The following is a 13,357-nucleotide window of genomic DNA, read 5'->3' as shown; positions in this document are numbered from 1 at the left end:
CTATCAGATCGTATAGGTCATACTGAGAACACAGTGCCCCAGTGGCCTACTGGATAAGGCACTGGCCTCCTAAGCCAGGGATTGTGGGTTCAAGTCCCATCTGGGGTGGTTGGAAGCAGAGTGGCGCAGCGGAAGCGTGCTGGGCCCATAACCCAGAGGTCGATGGATCGAAACCATCCTCTGCTAACATGTTTTTTTTGCAATGGAGTATGAACAAAAATAAAAAATTCGTAATTTCATGGGCATTTGTCAGTGCCTGCCATTATATATTTTTTTACCTCTTCTATCAGTTCGTATAGGTCATACTGAGAACACAGTGCCCCAGTGGCCTAATGGATAAGATACTGTACTCCTAAGTCAGGGATTGTGGGTCCAATCTTGGGTGGTTGGAAGCAGAGTGGCGCAGTGGATGCGTGCTGGGCCCATAACCCAGAGGTCGATGGATCGAAACCATCCTCTGCTAACCTGTTTTTTTAGCAATGGAGTACGAACAAAAATAAAAAATTCGTAATTTCATGGGCATTTGTCAGTGCCTGCCATTATATATTTTTTTACCTCTTCTATCAGTTCGTATAGGTCACACTGAGAACACAGTGCCCCAGTGGCCTAATGGATAAGATACTGTACTCCTAAGTCAGGGTTTGTGGGTCCAATCTTGGGTGGTTGGAAGCAGAGTGGCGCAGCGGAAGCGTGCTGGGCCCATAACCCAGAGGTCGATGGATCGAAACCATCCTCTGCTAACCTGTTTTTTTTAGCAATGGAGTACGAACAAAAATAAAAAAAATCGTAATTTCATGGGCATTTGTCAGTGCCTGCCATTATATATTTTTTTACCTCTTCTATCAGTTCGTATAGGTCATACTGAGAACACAGTGCCCCAGTGGCCTAATGGATAAGATACTGTACTCCTAAGTCAGGGATTGTGGGTCCAATCTTGGGTGGTTGGAAGCAGAGTGGCGCAGTGGATTCGTGCTGGGCCCATAACCCAGAGGTCGATGGATCGAAACCATCCTCTGCTAACCTGTTTTTTTAGCAATGGAGTACGAACAAAAATAAAAAATTTGTAATTTCATGGGCATTTGTCAGTGCCTGCCATTATATATTTTTTTACCTCTTCTATCAGTTCGTATAGGTCACACTGAGAACACAGTGCCCCAGTGGCCTAATGGATAAGATACTGTACTCCTAAGTCAGGGTTTGTGGGTCCAATCTTGGGTGGTTGGAAGCAGAGTGGCGCAGCGGAAGCGTGCTGGGCCCATGACCCAGAGGTCGATGGATCGAAACCATCCTCTGCTAACCAGTTTTTTTTAGCAATGGAGTACGAACAAAAATAAAAAAAATCGTAATTTCATGACATTTGTCAGTGCCTGCCATTATATATTTTTTTACCTCTTCTATCAGATCGTATAGGTCATACTGAGAACACAGTGCCCCAGTGGCCTACTGGATAAGGCACTGGCCTCCTAAGCCAGGGATTGTGGGTTCAAGTCCCATCTGGGGTGGTTGGAAGCAGAGTGGCGCAGCGGAAGCGTGCTGGGCCCATAACCCAGAGGTCGATGGATCGAAACCATCCTCTGCTAACATGTTTTTTTTGCAATGGAGTATGAACAAAAATAAAAAATTCGTAATTTCATGGGCATTTGTCAGTGCCTGCCATTATATATTTTTTTACCTCTTCTATCAGTTCGTATAGGTCATACTGAGAACACAGTGCCCCAGTGGCCTAATGGATAAGATACTGTACTCCTAAGTCAGGGATTGTGGGTCCAATCTTGGGTGGTTGGAAGCAGAGTGGCGCAGTGGATGCGTGCTGGGCCCATAACCCAGAGGTCGATGGATCGAAACCATCCTCTGCTAACCTGTTTTTTTAGCAATGGAGTACGAACAAAAATAAAAAATTCGTAATTTCATGGGCATTTGTCAGTGCCTGCCATTATATATTTTTTTACCTCTTCTATCAGTTCGTATAGGTCACACTGAGAACACAGTGCCCCAGTGGCCTAATGGATAAGATACTGTACTCCTAAGTCAGGGTTTGTGGGTCCAATCTTGGGTGGTTGGAAGCAGAGTGGCGCAGCGGAAGCGTGCTGGGCCCATAACCCAGAGGTCGATGGATCGAAACCATCCTCTGCTAACCTGTTTTTTTTAGCAATGGAGTACGAACAAAAAAAAAAAAAATCGTAATTTCATGACATTTGTCAGTGCCTGCCATTATATATTTTTTTACCTCTTCTATCAGATCGTATAGGTCATACTGAGAACACAGTGCGCCAGTGGCCTACTGGATAAGGCACTGCCCTCCTAAGCCAAGGATTGTGGGTTCAAGTCCCATCTTGGATGGTTGGAAGCAGAGTGGTGCAGCGGAAGCGTGCTGGGCCCATAACCCAGAGGTCGATGGATCGAAACCATCCTCTGCTAACATGTTTTTTTAGCAATGGAGTATGAACAAAAATAAAAAATTCGTAATTTCATGGGCATTTGTCAGTGCCTGCCATTATATATGTTTTTACCTCTTCTATCAGTTCATATAGGTCATACTGATAACACAGTGCCCCAGTGGCCTAATGGATAAGATACTGTACTCCTAAGTCAGGGTTTGTGGGTCCAATCTTGGGTGGTTGGAAGCAGAGTGGCGCAGCGGAAGCGTGCTGGGCCCATAACCCAGAGGTCGATGGATCGAAACCATCATCTGCTAACCTGTTATTTTAGCAATGGAGTACGAACAAAAATAAAAAATTCGTAATTTCATGGGCATTTGTCAGTGCCTGCCATTATATATTTTTTTACCTCTTCTATCAGTTCGTATAGGTCATACTGAGAACACAGTGCCCCAGTGGCCTACTGGATAAGGCACTGGCCTCCTAAGCCAGGGATTGTGGGTTCAAGTCCCATCTCGGGTGGTTGGAAGCAGAGTGGCGCAGCGGAAGCGTGCTGGGCCCATAACCTAGAGGTCGATGGATCGAAACCATCCTCTGCTAACATGTTTTTTTTGCAATGGAGTATGAACAAAAATAAAAAATTCGTAATTTCATGGGCATTTGTCAGTGCCTGCCATTATATATTTTTTTACCTCTTCTATCAGTTCGTATAGGTCATACTGAGAACACAGTGCCCCAGTGGCCTAATGGATAAGATACTGTACTCCTAAGTCAGGGATTGTGGGTCCAATCTTGGGTGGTTGGAAGCAGAGTGGCGCAGTGGATGCGTGCTGGGCCCATAACACAGAGGTCGATGGATCGAAACTATCCTCTGCTAACCTGTTTTTTTAGCAATGGAGTACGAACAAAAATAAAAAATTCGTAATTTCATGGGCATTTGTCAGTGCCTGCCATTATATATTTTTTTACCTCTTCTATCAGTTCGTATAGGTCACACTGAGAACACAGTGCCCCAGTGGCCTAATGGATAAGATACTGTACTCCTAAGTCAGGGTTTGTGGGTCCAATCTTGGGTGGTTGGAAGCAGAGTGGCGCAGCGGAAGCGTGCTGGGCCCATAACCCAGAGGTCGATGGGTCGAAACCATCCTCTGCTAACCTGTTTTTTTTAGCAATGGAGTACGAACAAAAATAAAAAAAATCGTAATTTCATGTGCATTTGTCAGTGCCTGCAATTATATATTTTTTTACCTCTTCTTTCAGTTCGTATAGGTCATACTGAGAACACAGTGCCCCAGTGGCCTACTGGATACGGCACTGGCCTCCTAAGCCAGGGATTGTGGGTTCAAGTCCCATCTGGGGTGGTTGGAAGCAGAGTGGCGCAGCGGAAGCGTGCTGGGCCCATAACCCAGAGGTCGATGGATCGAAACCATCCTCTGCTAACATGTTTTTTTAGCAATGGAGTATGAACAAAAATAAAAAATTCGTAATTTCATGGGCATTTGTCAGTGCCTGCCATTATATATGTTTTTACCTCTTTTATCAGTTCATATAGGTCATACTGATAACACAGTGCCCCAGTGGCCTAATGGATAAGATACTGTACTCCTAAGTCAGGGTTTGTGGGTCCAATCTTGGGTGGTTGGAAGCAGAGTGGCGCAGCGGAAGCGTGCTGGGCCCATAACCCAGAGGTCGATGGATCGAAACCATCCTCTGCTAACCTGTTTTTTTTAGCAATGGAGTACGAACAAAAATAAAAAATTCGTAATTTCATGGGCATTTGTCAGTGCCTGCCATTATATATTTTTTTACCTCTTCTATCAGTTCGTATAGGTCATACTGAGAACACAGTGCCCCAGTGGCCTACTGGATAAGGCACTAGCCTCCTAAGCCAAGGATTGTGGGTTCAAGTCCGATCTGGGGTGGTTGGAAGCAGAGTGGCGCAGCGGAAGCGTGCTGGGCCCATAACCCAGAGGTCGATGGATCGAAACCATCCTCTGCTAACATGTTTTTTTAGCAATGGAGTATGAACAAAAATAAAAAAAATCGTAATTTCATGGGCATTTGTCAGTGCCTGCCATTATATTTTTTTTTACCTCTTCTATCAGTTCGTATAGGTCATACTGAGAACACAGTGCCCCAGTGGCCTAATGGATAAGATACTGTACTCCTAAGTCAGGGATTGTGGGTCCAATCTTGGGTGGTTGGAAGCAGAGTGGCGCAGTGGATGCGTGCTGGGCCCATAACCCAGAGGTCGATGGATCGAAACCATCCTCTGCTAACCTGTTTTTTTAGCAATGGAGTACGAACAAAAATAAAAAATTCGTAATTTCATGGGCATTTGTCAGTGCCTGCCATTATATATTTTTTTACCTCTTCTATCAGTTCGTATAGGTCACAATGAGAACACAGTGCCCCAGTGGCCTAATGGATAAGATACTGTACTCCTAAGTCGGGGTTTGTGGGTCCAATCTTGGGTGGTTGGAAGCAGAGTGGCGCAGCGGAAGCGTGCTGGGCCCATAACCCAGAGGTCGATGGATCGAAACCATCTTCTGCTAACCTGTTTTTTTTAGCAATGGAGTACGAACAAAAAAAAAAATAATCGTAATTTCATGGGCATTTGTCAGTGCCTGCCATTATATATTTTTTTACCTCTTCTATCAGTTCGTATAGGTCATACTGAGAACACAGTGCCCCAGTGGCCTACTGGATAAGGCACTAGCCTCCTAAGCCAGGGATTGTGGGTTCAAGTCCGATCTGGGGTGGTTGGAAGCAGAGTGGCGCAGCGGAAGCGTGCTGGGCCCATAACCCAGAGGTCGATGGATCGAAACCATCCTCTGCTAACATGTTTTTTTAGCAATGGAGTATGAACAAAAATAAAAAAATCGTAATTTCATGGGCATTTGTCAGTGCCTGCCATTATATTTTTTTTTACCTCTTCTATCAGTTCGTATAGGTCATACTGAGAACACAGTGCCCCAGTGGCCTAATGGATAAGATACTGTACTCCTAAGTCAGGGATTGTGGGTCCAATCTTGGGTGGTTGGAAGCAGAGTGGCGCAGTGGATGCGTGCTGGGCCCATAACCCAGAGGTCGATGGATCGAAACCATCCTCTGCTAACCTGTTTTTTTAGCAATGGAGTACGAACAAAAATAAAAAATTCGTAATTTCATGGGCATTTGTCAGTGCCTGCCATTATATATTTTTTTACCTCTTCTATTAGTTCGTATAGGTCACACTGAGAACACAGTGCCCCAGTGGCCTAATGGATAAGATACTGTACTCCTAAGTCAGGGTTTGTGGGTCCAATCTTGGGTGGTGGGAAGCAGAGTGGCGCAGCGGAAGCGTGCGGGCCCATAACCCAGAGGTCGATGGATCGAAACCATCCTCTGCTAACCTGTTTTTTTTAGCAATGGAGTACGAACAAAAATAAAAAAAATCGTAATTTCATGACATTTGTCAGTGCCTGCCATTATATATTTTTTTACCTCTTCTATCAGATCGTATAGGTCATACTGAGAACACAGTGCCCCAGTGGCCTACTGGATAAGGCACTGGCCTCCTAAGCCAGGGATTGTGGGTTCAAGTCCCATCTGTGGTGGTTGAAAGCAGAGTGGCGCTGCGGAAGCGTGCTGGGCCCATAACCCAGAGGTCGATGGATCGAAACCATCCTCTGCTAACATGTTTTTTTTAGCAATGGAGTACGAACAAAAATAAAAAATTCGTAATTTCATGGGCATTTGTCAGTGCCTGCCATTATATATGTTTTTACCTCTTCTATCAGTTCATATAGGTCATACTGATAACACAGTGCCCCAGTGGCCTAATGGATAAGATACTGTACTCCTAAGTCAGGGTTTGTGGGTCCAATCTTGGGTGGTTGGAAGCAGAGTGGCGCAGCGGAAGCGTGCTGGGCCCATAACCCAGAGGTCGATGGATCGAAACCATCATCTGCTAACCTGTTTTTTTAGCAATGGAGTACGAACAAAAATAAAAAAAAAACGTAATTTCATGGGCATTTGTCAGTGCCTGCCATTATATATTTTTTTACCTCTTCTATCAGTTCGTATAGGTCATACTGAGAACACAGTGCCCCAGTGGCCTACTGGATAAGGCACTGGCCTCCTAAGCCAGGGATTGTGGGTTCAAGTCCCATCTGGGTTGGTTGGAAGCAGAGTGGCGCAGCGGAAGCGTGCTTGGCCCATAACCCAGAGGTCGATGGATCGAAACCATCCTCTGCTAACATGTTTTTTTAGCAATGGAGTATGAACAAAAATAAAAAATTCGTAATTTCATGGGCATTTGTCAGTGCCTGCCATTATATATGTTTTTACCTCTTCTATCAGTTCATATAGGTCATACTGATAACACAGTGCCCCAGTGGCCTAATGGATAAGATACTGTACTCCTAAGTCAGGGTTTGTGGGTCCAATCTTGGGTGGTTGGAAGCAGAGTGGCGCAGCGGAAGCGTGCTGGGCCCATAACCCAGAGGTCGATGGATCGAAACCATCCTCTGCTAACATGTTTTTTTAGCAATGGAGTATGAACAAAAATAAAAAAATCGTAATTTCATGGGCATTTGTCAGTGCCTGCCATTATATATGTTTTTACCTCTTCTATCAGTTCATATAGGTCATACTGATAACACAGTGCCCCAGTGGCCTAATGGATAAGATACTGTACTCCTAAGTCAGGGTTTGTGGGTCCAATCTTGGGTGGTTGGAAGCAGAGTGGCGCAGCGGAAGCGTGCTGGGCCCATAACCCAGAGGTCGATGGATCGAATCCATCCTCTGCTAACCTGTTTTTTTAGCAATGGAGTATGAACAAAAATAAAAAATTCGTAATTTCATGGGCATTTGTCAGTGCCTGCCATTATATATTTTTTTACCTCTTCTATCAGTTCGTATAGGTCATACTGAGAACACAGTGACCCAGTGGCCTAATGGATAAGGCACTGGCCTCCTAAGCCAGGGATTGTGGGTTCAAGTCCCATCTGGGGTGGTTGAAAGCAGAGTGGCGCAGCGGAAGCGTGCTTGGCCCATAACCCAGAGGTCGATGGATCGAAACAATCCTCTGCTAACATGTTTTTTTAGCAATGGAGTATGAACAAAAATAAAAAATTCGTAATTTCATGGGCATTTGTCAGGGCCTGCCATTATATATTTTTTTACCTCTTCTATCAGTTCGTATAGGTCATACTGAGAACACAGTGCCCCAGTGGCCTAATGGATAAGATACTGTACTCCTAAGACAGGGATTGTGGGTCCAATCTTGGGTGGTTGGAAGCAGAGTGGCGCAGCGGATGCGTGCTGGGCCCATAACCCAGAGGTCGATGGATCGAAACCATCCTCTGCTAACCTGTTTTTTTAGCAATGGAGTACGAACAGAAATAAAAAAATCGTAATTTCATGGGCATTTGTCAGTGCCTGCCATTATATATTTTTTTACCTCTTCTATCAGTTCGTATAGGTCATACTGAGAACACAGTGCCCCAGTGGCCTAATGGATAAGGCACTGGCCTCCTAAGCCAGGGATTGTGGGTTCAAGTCCCATCTGGGCTGGTTGGAAGCAGAGTGGCTCAGAGGAAGCGTGCTGGGCCCATAACCCAGAGGTCGATGGATCGAAACCATCCGCTGCTAACATGTTTTTTTAGCAATGGAGTATGAACAAAAATAAAAAATTCGTAATTTCATGGGCATTTGTCAGTGCCTGCCATTATATATTTTTTTACCTCTTCTATCAGTTCGTATAGGTCATACTGAGAACACAGTGCCCCAGTGGCCTAATGGATAAGATACTGTACTCCTAAGACAGGGATTGTGGCTCCAATCTTGGGTGGTTGGAAGCAGAGTGGCGCAGTGGATGCGTGCTGGGCCCATAACCCAGAGGTCGATGGATCGAAACCATCCTCTGCTAACCTGTTTTTTTAGCAATGGAGTACGAACAGAAATAAAAAATTTGTAATTTCATGGGCATTTGTCAGTGCCTGCCATTATATATTTTTTTACCTCTTCTATCAGTTCGTATAGGTCACACTGAGAACACAGTGCCCCAGTGGCCTAATGGATAAGATACTGTACTCCTAAGTCAGGGTTTGTGGGTCCAATCTTGGGTGGTTGGAAGCAGAGTGGCGCAGCGGAAGCGTGCTGGGCCCATAACCCAGAGGTCGATGGATCGAAACCATCCTCTGCTAACCTGTTTTTTTAGCAATGGAGTACGAACAGAAATAAAAAATTCGTAATTTCATGGGCATTTGTCAGTGCCTGCCATTATATATTTTTTTACCTCTTCTATCAGTTCGTATAGGTCATACTGAGAACACAGTGCCCCAGTGGCCTAATGGATAAGATACTGTACTCCTAAGTCAGGGATTGTGGGTCCAATCTTGGGTGGTTGGAAGCAGAGTGGCGCAGCGGAAGCGTGCTGGGCCCATAACCCAGAGGATGATGGATCGAAACCATCCTCTGCTAACCTGTTTTCTTTAGCAATGGAGTACGAACAAAAATAAAAAAATCGTAATTTCATGGGCATTTGTCAGTGCCTGCCATCATATATTTTTTTACCTCTTCTATCAGTTCGTATAGGTCATACTGAGACCACAGTGCCCCAGTGGCCTAATGGATAAGGCACTTGCCTCCTAAGCCAGGGATTGTGGGTTCAAGTCACATCTGGGCTGGTTGGAAGCAGAGTGGCGCAGCGGAAGCGTGCTTGGCCAATAACCCAGAGGTCGATGGATCGAAACCATCCTCTGCTAACATGTTTTTTTAGCAATGGAGTATGAACAAAAATAAAAAATTCGTAATTTCATGGGCATTTGTCAGTGCCTGCCATTATATATGTTTTTACCTCTTCTATCAGTTCATATAGGTCATACTGATAACACAGTGCCCCAGTGGCCTAATGGATAAGATACTGTACTCCTAAGTCAGGGTTTGTGGGTCCAATCTTGGGTGGTTGGAAGCAGAGTGGCGCAGCGGAAGCGTGCTGGGCCCATAACCCAGAGGTCGATGGATCGAAACCATCCTCTGCTAACATGTTTTTTTAGCAATGGAGTATGAACAAAAATAAAAAAATCGTAATTTCATGGGCATTTGTCAGTGCCTGCCATTATATATGTTTTTACCTCTTCTATCAGTTCATATAGGTCATACTGATAACACAGTGCCCCAGTGGCCTAATGGATAAGATACTGTACTCCTAAGTCAGGGTTTGTGGGTCCAATCTTGGGTGGTTGGAAGCAGAGTGGCGCAGCGGAAGCGTGCTGGGCCCATAACCCAGAGGTCGATGGATCGAAACCATCCTCTGCTAACATGTTTTTTTAGCAATGGAGTATGAACAAAAATAAAAAAATCGTAATTTCATGGGCATTTGTCAGTGCCTGCCATTATATATGTTTTTACCTCTTCTATCAGTTCATATAGGTCATACTGATAACACAGTGCCCCAGTGGCCTAATGGATAAGATACTGTACTCCTAAGTCAGGGTTTGTGGGTCCAATCTTGGGTGGTTGGAAGCAGAGTGGCGCAGCGGAAGCGTGCTGGGCCCATAACCCAGAGGTCGATGGATCGAATCCATCCTCTGCTAACCTGTTTTTTTAGCAATGGAGTATGAACAAAAATAAAAAATTCGTAATTTCATGGGCATTTGTCAGTGCCTGCCATTATATATTTTTTTACCTCTTCTATCAGTTCGTATAGGTCATACTGAGAACACAGTGACCCAGTGGCCTAATGGATAAGGCACTGGCCTCCTAAGCCAGGGATTGTGGGTTCAAGTCCCATCTGGGGTGGTTGAAAGCAGAGTGGCGCAGCGGAAGCGTGCTTGGCCCATAACCCAGAGGTCGATGGATCGAAACAATCCTCTGCTAACATGTTTTTTTAGCAATGGAGTATGAACAAAAATAAAAAATTCGTAATTTCATGGGCATTTGTCAGGGCCTGCCATTATATATTTTTTTACCTCTTCTATCAGTTCGTATAGGTCATACTGAGAACACAGTGCCCCAGTGGCCTAATGGATAAGATACTGTACTCCTAAGACAGGGATTGTGGGTCCAATCTTGGGTGGTTGGAAGCAGAGTGGCGCAGCGGATGCGTGCTGGGCCCATAACCCAGAGGTCGATGGATCGAAACCATCCTCTGCTAACCTGTTTTTTTAGCAATGGAGTACGAACAGAAATAAAAAAATCGTAATTTCATGGGCATTTGTCAGTGCCTGCCATTATATATTTTTTTACCTCTTCTATCAGTTCGTATAGGTCATACTGAGAACACAGTGCCCCAGTGGCCTAATGGATAAGGCACTGGCCTCCTAAGCCAGGGATTGTGGGTTCAAGTCCCATCTGGGCTGGTTGGAAGCAGAGTGGCTCAGAGGAAGCGTGCTGGGCCCATAACCCAGAGGTCGATGGATCGAAACCATCCGCTGCTAACATGTTTTTTTAGCAATGGAGTATGAACAAAAATAAAAAATTCGTAATTTCATGGGCATTTGTCAGTGCCTGCCATTATATATTTTTTTACCTCTTCTATCAGTTCGTATAGGTCATACTGAGAACACAGTGCCCCAGTGGCCTAATGGATAAGATACTGTACTCCTAAGACAGGGATTGTGGCTCCAATCTTGGGTGGTTGGAAGCAGAGTGGCGCAGTGGATGCGTGCTGGGCCCATAACCCAGAGGTCGATGGATCGAAACCATCCTCTGCTAACCTGTTTTTTTAGCAATGGAGTACGAACAGAAATAAAAAATTTGTAATTTCATGGGCATTTGTCAGTGCCTGCCATTATATATTTTTTTATCTCTTCTATCAGTTCGTATAGGTCACACTGAGAACACAGTGCCCCAGTGGCCTAATGGATAAGATACTGTACTCCTAAGTCAGGGTTTGTGGGTCCAATCTTGGGTGGTTGGAAGCAGAGTGGCGCAGCGGAAGCGTGCTGGGCCCATAACCCAGAGGTCGATGGATCGAAACCATCCTCTGCTAACCTGTTTTTTTAGCAATGGAGTACGAACAGAAATAAAAAATTCGTAATTTCATGGGCATTTGTCAGTGCCTGCCATTATATATTTTTTTACCTCTTCTATCAGTTCGTATAGGTCATACTGAGAACACAGTGCCCCAGTGGCCTAATGGATAAGATACTGTACTCCTAAGTCAGGGATTGTGGGTCCAATCTTGGGTGGTTGGAAGCAGAGTGGCGCAGCGGAAGCGTGCTGGGCCCATAACCCAGAGGATGATGGATCGAAACCATCCTCTGCTAACCTGTTTTCTTTAGCAATGGAGTACGAACAAAAATAAAAAAATCGTAATTTCATGGGCATTTGTCAGTGCCTGCCATCATATATTTTTTTACCTCTTCTATCAGTTCGTATAGGTCATACTGAGACCACAGTGCCCCAGTGGCCTAATGGATAAGGCACTTGCCTCCTAAGCCAGGGATTGTGGGTTCAAGTCACATCTGGGCTGGTTGGAAGCAGAGTGGCGCAGCGGAAGCGTGCTTGGCCAATAACCCAGAGGTCGATGGATCGAAACCATCCTCTGCTAACATGTTTTTTTAGCAATGGAGTATGAACAAAAATAAAAAATTCGTAATTTCATGGGCATTTGTCAGTGCCTGCCATTATATATGTTTTTACCTCTTCTATCAGTTCATATAGGTCATACTGATAACACAGTGCCCCAGTGGCCTAATGGATAAGATACTGTACTCCTAAGTCAGGGTTTGTGTGTCCAATCTTGGGTGGTTGGAAGCAGAGTGGCGCAGCGGAAGCGTGCTGGGCCCATAACCCAGAGGTCGATGGATCGAAACCATCCTCTGCTAACATGTTTTTTTAGCAATGGAGTATGAACAAAAATAAAAAAATCGTAATTTCATGGGCATTTGTCAGTGCCTGCCATTATATATGTTTTTACCTCTTCTATCAGTTCATATAGGTCATACTGATAACACAGTGCCCCAGTGGCCTAATGGATAAGATACTGTACTCCTAAGTCAGGGTTTGTGGGTCCAATCTTGGGTGGTTGGAAGCAGAGTGGCGCAGCGGAAGCGTGCTGGGCCCATAACCCAGAGGTCGATGGATCGAATCCATCCTCTGCTAACCTGTTTTTTTAGCAATGGAGTATGAACAAAAATAAAAAATTCGTAATTTCATGGGCATTTGTCAGTGCCTGCCATTATATATTTTTTTACCTCTTCTATCAGTTCGTATAGGTCATACTGAGAACACAGTGCCCCAGTGGCCTAATGGATAAGGCACTGGCCTCCTAAGCCAGGGATTGTGGGTTCAAGTCCCATCTGGGGTGGTTGAAAGCAGAGTGGCGCAGCGGAAGCGTGCTTGGCCCATAACCCAGAGGTCGATGGATCGAAACAATCCTCTGCTAACATGTTTTTTTAGCAATGGAGTATGAACAAAAATAAAAAATTCGTAATTTCATGGGCATTTGTCAGGGCCTGCCATTATATATTTTTTTACCTCTTCTATCAGTTCGTATAGGTCATACTGAGAACACAGTGCCCCAGTGGCCTAATGGATAAGATACTGTACTCCTAAAACAGGGATTGTGGGTCCAATCTTGGGTGGTTGGAAGCAGAGTGGCGCAGCGGATGCGTGCTGGTCCCATAACCCAGAGGTCGATGGATCGAAACCATCCTCTGCTAACCTGTTTTTTTAGCAATGGAGTACGAACAGAAATAAAAAAATCGTAATTTCATGGGCATTTGTCAGTGCCTGCCATTATATATTTTTTTACCTCTTCTATCAGTTCGTATAGGACATACTGAGAACACAGTGCCCCAGTGGCCTAATGGATAAGGCACTGGCCTCCTAAGCCAGGGATTGTGGGTTCAAGTCCCATCTGGGCTGGTTGGAAGCAGAGTGGCGCAGAGGAAGCGTGCTGGGCCCATAACCCAGAGGTCGATGGATCGAAACCATCCGCTGCTAACATGTTTTTTTAGCAATGGAGTATGAACAAAAATAAAAAA

The 13,357-nt window shown here is 44.9% G+C and overlaps 6 non-coding genes across 6 annotated transcripts; all 6 read left to right on the top strand.

Annotated features, from left to right (window-relative positions):
- Window positions 1–35: 35 nt before the first annotated feature.
- On the top strand, window positions 36–108 carry trnar-ccu (transfer RNA arginine (anticodon CCU)). Its single transcript has one exon. It is a non-coding gene; the product is annotated as a tRNA-Arg (tRNA).
- A 1,321-nt stretch (window positions 109–1,429) lies between these two features.
- On the top strand, window positions 1,430–1,502 carry trnar-ccu (transfer RNA arginine (anticodon CCU)). Its single transcript has one exon. It is a non-coding gene; the product is annotated as a tRNA-Arg (tRNA).
- Window positions 1,503–7,100: 5,598 nt separating this feature from the next.
- On the top strand, window positions 7,101–7,172 carry trnam-cau (transfer RNA methionine (anticodon CAU)). The gene has a single exon. It is a non-coding gene; the product is annotated as a tRNA-Met (tRNA).
- A 2,717-nt stretch (window positions 7,173–9,889) lies between these two features.
- trnam-cau (transfer RNA methionine (anticodon CAU)) lies at window positions 9,890–9,961 on the top strand. The gene has a single exon. It is a non-coding gene; the product is annotated as a tRNA-Met (tRNA).
- A 2,440-nt stretch (window positions 9,962–12,401) lies between these two features.
- Window positions 12,402–12,473, top strand: trnam-cau (transfer RNA methionine (anticodon CAU)). Its single transcript has one exon. It is a non-coding gene; the product is annotated as a tRNA-Met (tRNA).
- A 132-nt stretch (window positions 12,474–12,605) lies between these two features.
- Window positions 12,606–12,678, top strand: trnar-ccu (transfer RNA arginine (anticodon CCU)). Its single transcript has one exon. It is a non-coding gene; the product is annotated as a tRNA-Arg (tRNA).
- The last annotated feature ends 679 nt before the right edge of the window (window positions 12,679–13,357 follow it).

This window comes from Salvelinus fontinalis, unplaced genomic scaffold (genome assembly GCF_029448725.1).
Source record: "Salvelinus fontinalis isolate EN_2023a unplaced genomic scaffold, ASM2944872v1 scaffold_0195, whole genome shotgun sequence".
In the NCBI taxonomy this organism is placed as follows: Eukaryota; Metazoa; Chordata; class Actinopteri; order Salmoniformes; family Salmonidae; genus Salvelinus; species Salvelinus fontinalis.
Note: the sequence above shows the minus strand (reverse complement) of the source record. Positions and strands in the feature narration are given on the sequence as shown.